This window comes from Parasteatoda tepidariorum, chromosome 4 (assembly GCF_982258835.1).
Source record: "Parasteatoda tepidariorum strain Cologne lab strain chromosome 4, Ptep-v5.0, whole genome shotgun sequence".
In the NCBI taxonomy this organism is placed as follows: domain Eukaryota; kingdom Metazoa; phylum Arthropoda; class Arachnida; order Araneae; family Theridiidae; genus Parasteatoda; species Parasteatoda tepidariorum.
This window is the reverse complement of record NC_141758.1, coordinates 90,946,445-90,951,588: the sequence shown is the minus strand read 5'-3', so window position 1 is coordinate 90,951,588 and position 5,144 is coordinate 90,946,445.

The following is a 5,144-nucleotide window of genomic DNA, read 5'->3' as shown; positions in this document are numbered from 1 at the left end:
TTGTGATGTCTGTAAATCTTATTGTTATACAGTAATACTTATTTTATTTTGATATTACATTTTAATAATTTGGATCATCCCTCAAGTCGTAAAATTTCAAAATTTAGCTAGATAAAAGTTTAAAGTGAGGACAAAATTAATTTAAACCAATAAATATAAGGTGTTTGTGAGTTACCGTTTTTATCCCTTTGCGTTCAAATTTAGTTAATACATATAGTATTCATATTAGTCGGAATTATTTATGAACCTAAAATGCACAATAGCGAAGAAAAATCTTTCAAAGACTGATAAACGTTATTATATTATATATTTGACGCAAGTTTTCAAGAAAAAGTTTTAAAATATACTGAATATAACATGCAAATTCTACTAACCAAACCCTTTGATGCAGAATTTTCATTAAACATATTTTTTTGTACTTTCTTTTTTTCTATAAAATTATATAAAAACAAGTGAAAAATATTATATTTAGCATTTTACATACAGCATGAAATACCGGTGTCTTTTTATGCGTTAAAAGTAGAATCTTCCAAACACAGCTCACTTCTGAAAAAAAAAATTCCTTCATGTTTGCTGTTATTTAGATGTAAGCGAAAGAGTTATTCATTATTGAAATTTTATTACTTTCAAAAATAATTTTAAAATTTTAAATATGAATGAGAAAAAAAACATTTTTTTTTTTTGGATTTTAAATTTTAGTACAAATAGAATTCTGATAATCTAACAGACGTTTCTAGTATTTTTTAGAGTTTTAAAATTTAAAAAAAATCCAAAAATATATTTTTGCTTGTAATTAGAATGTTATAAAAAAAACCTAAAAAGAGCACGGTGTCGCAACTGCGTCAAAGGGTTAAATAAACAGTATTATTTGATACTATAAAACTAGTTGCGAAATTTCCGTTCTTCCTTGGAGAATGGATATCAAGGGTAGGAGTGTAAATTTTGTCTTGTAAAAATCTTGTATTTTAAATTAAATTACCATATTCTCTGGAATTTAGTTTTTACGCGATACAGATAATGTCACTCTCACTAGAGCCCCTGATAGTATAGGAGCCTTAACTCTCATAATTGACGAAAGACAGCACACAGACTTTTTGAAGATTGAGTCATTTAATGATTTGCCATGAATTCTTATAACCCTTGGGCTGTAATTGACAAATGACATTTTAGTGCTAAAAGGCAGCGGTATACAAAGACTAAATGTTGAAAGTACTTCTGATATATTTATTACAATAAGAGATCAATTCTGATATATTTATTACAATGCACGGATCACAGTTCTCACGTGAAATATCTTGAGTGGTAGACGGATCATGGGTTAGAGTCCCCTTGCCGTCAGGATAACCATGGGATGTTCTCGTGATCTTCCTCTTCATGTAACGCAAAAGTGGGTTAGTTCCAATAAAAAGTCCTCCATGAAGCATATTTCCCCCAATACTCGACCCAGGAGTTCCCTTGTCTTCTGGATTGGGTTCAAAATTACAAGGCTACGGAGTTGAACATTAGTAGTCGTGAACCCATGAAATTGGGTCGGCTGTTCAATGACGGTTATAAAATAAGAGCCTTGATGGCTCAGGGGAAAGAGCGTTCGCCTTTCAATGAGGTGAACCGGGTTCGATTCCCAGCGATAACTGGTCGGTACGAAATCCGCATCCGGCTTGCATTGACCACAATGCTGACGTTAAATATCCTCAGTAGTAGACGATCATGGGTTTGAGTCCTCTTGCCGTAAAGCTAACCGTGAGAAATTATTGTGGTTTACCTCTCCATGTAGCACAAATGCGAGTTAGTTTCACCAAAAAATCCTCTACGAAATTTCTCCTAATACTTGATCCAGGAGTTCACTTGTCTTCTGGATTGGGTTCATGATGACAAGGCTACGTTTTTGAACCTTAGCAGCAGTAAACCCAAAAATTGTGTCTGCTTTTTAACAACGGTTATAAATGATGTATGAAAGATTATGGAAGAATTGAAACTTTATGACAGCCTTATTTTTATATTAATATTGTTACTTTGGAAGAAATGTGATCGGATATTTTAGTTTCAACATTCTTTTCTAGTTTTGATCACCAAAATATTTTTTTAAAACAGCTGTTAAAATTTAAAATTTTTCTCTTCATGATATTAGTGTTAGGTGAAAGTTTTAGTTTGGCTATAATTTTAGAATTGAAATTTCAGAATTATGACCTATAGATTAATATACAGGAAAAAATATAGGCCATCCTGTATATGCACAGAACATAAAAAAGGAAAAAAAAAGGTCATTAATAGAATAGAACAATTCTGCAATATCTAAAGTGACAGATTCTGTACCAAAGCTTTACAAAAGCTTTCACAAAAGCTTGAGAAGCATTGAGAGCATATTATTGAGTAGCAAAAAACAACCCTTCTGTTGCGGCTTGGGTTCAGGTAGATGATAACTTCATAAAAAATGCTTTGTTAAAAAAATATTCACCTTTGATTTTTTAAACTTTGATAAAAAAATTTTTAACTATAAAACAACTGAAAATCTTTTGCAGTTAATTTACCTTTATAAAAATTACATATTTTATAAAAAATTCTTTATAAATGTTTTACGAAGTTTTTCTGCCTGGGATTTAGCTCTTATAAAAATTTTTCGTCTTAAGAAAAATCTGTTCCAATTTTCTTAGGCATAAGTCAAGTTTTTTTTAAAGACTTTTTGCTGACTTTTTTACCTTTTGAAACAGCTGTATCCTGTAAGGAATTTAATGTTAGACTATCTAACTAATTCAAAGGTATTTTAACACTTAAGTTCATTATTTAAGCAAATTACTGATAAGTTGCAGATTTAGATGTAGTGAATATTTACCTAATACTGAAAACACTGTCTTCTGATAATATTTTTCAATCATAATTTTCTAATAAAAGGGATATAGAGAAATAGAATACTATTTCTCTCACATCCATTGTCGTTTTTTTTTAACATTTATCACAAAATCTTTATTTTATATCACTATATGTAGTTGCCAATTCATAAAATATTTCACAAAACAAAATTGTAAAGCTAATTGCAAGGCGTAATAAAAGTGATTATGACTGTAAAATTTTAACAAACATTTAATAGGAGGATCACTTTTTAAATGCTTTTTGTGGAGCTGGAATGCTGTAGTTAATAGTAGTAAAATTTAATTAACTATTTACGAATTTTAACTGAAGAACTATTTTAGAGAGACTGTTTTATTCTTCAGTGGCTACAGGATATATTCATTATAAGGGATGATATATAATTGATAAATGACATAAGTATTTCAATTTTTACTATTAAAACTAAAATGCTCATTTTCGAGGGGAAACTTTCTTTTTTGTGAAAGGATAGTTTTTTTTCATCACAATAAGTTTTGAATAGAAGTATGAATTCAAAAGTGTTTTTCTTCAATTGGTTTATTATGAAATATTTCTTTATAACCTCTGTTCAATTTTATGAATAAATTCAAAAAAACAAAACATTTTTAATCAATTAAATATTTAGAATTTTTTTTACGATATTGAAATATTTTTAATTGAAGTGTGTGTAAAGTCTAAAGACAATTACAGTTTCTGTTCTTGAGACATAAGGAACATAGTTGGGGTTTTCAGTTAGGAATGACCAGCTCTTATACTCTCTGCTTTTAACTTCAAGTTCTGCTTAAATTTCAAATTAGTCAAAAGTCTCAATGATTGAAAGGTTAGTATTTCTTTATGTTTTTTATGAATATTCAAGACGAATTGAATGTATGTTAAACCAGACTCAAAACCTGACAAGAACAATTAACTTTCTTTAAATTTAGATGTCAACATTGTCTCAAGTGATTCGTAATAATTTTTGAATATTTAACATACAAAAGAGGTAAGACCCCAGACAGTCATGTCTAGTTAAAAGTCTAAAGCCGGCCACATCTACTTTTGTAGAGGCATTAGGAGCATTAATTGGGGGTTTTCATGAAGGAATGTCCAGATCTTATCCTTAGATTATCCTCTGATCTTTTTCAAACTTCACTTCAAAGTCGGCTTAAATGTCATATTGGTTATAAATTTCAATGAATGAAAAGGTAGACATTAATTTCAGGTTGCGCATAAGAAATATTATTTCATTAAAAAAATCAATTATATGTCAATCAATTATATGTTAAAAATCAATCTATAATTAAAAAAATCAATTCAGAATATGCTTATGTAAAATAGATAAAGCTTGTTCCATATACTACTTGAATAACCCCTCACGCAATGACTTAAAGATCAGATTCTCAGACAAAAGATCAGATTCTCAAGAAAATTTTCATAGAAAAAAAGCTATCTGTTCAAGCTGTTTAGGTTATATTATACACGGTATTAATAAATTTGAAGCAAAAAGCTATTTAATACTAGATTGCCCAAGGAAGTCATTTTAACTGTTTTTAATTTCAATTAGAAAAGCAATGATGTACATAATGACACAATTTCTTAGAATTTTGTGACTTTTTGTACAACATATAATTTTTTTAATTGTTAATATTTTCTAATAACTTGTTATTATAATATTAAAAAAAATGTTAAAAATTATTTTTAAACAAATTTATTCATTCTTTTATAATCCAGTCATTTTGACTGCATTTGGGCAATGTAGGTATATACTAATTTTCCGTCCTTCTAGTGTTAATTAAAAAAAAGAAAAAAAGAGAAAAAAGATGCAGAATAAAAACCTTCTTTTAAGAAAATTTTAGTAACGAATGCAAATAACGATCTTTATGACAATTTTGTTACAAATTCTTCTACTTTTTCCTCAAAAAAGTAATAAATAACTTCTAATAAAAGAACTGAATTTAAAAAGTAACGAAGTACAAGTGAAAGTATTGTAGAAAAACTAAAAGTATTGCCATGTATGATCATAGTAAATGGAATACTTTACGTTCTAAGTGTTTTACCACCGTTAACTCTATAGAGAGGATATTTTAATACCATTCAAATTATTCTTATCTTACCTACAATTTACGTCACACAAATGCATTTCCATTTGAGAGGTATGATAATTGTCAAGGATACATTATTACGCCATCCAAAAGCGTTCTCTGAGAACTGATAATCTTGTCGAATCCGAAATGCAGAATCATAATTAATTTCTGAGACTGTTAAATGTTCTGTATCCTAACATGCATTAATGGGAGATA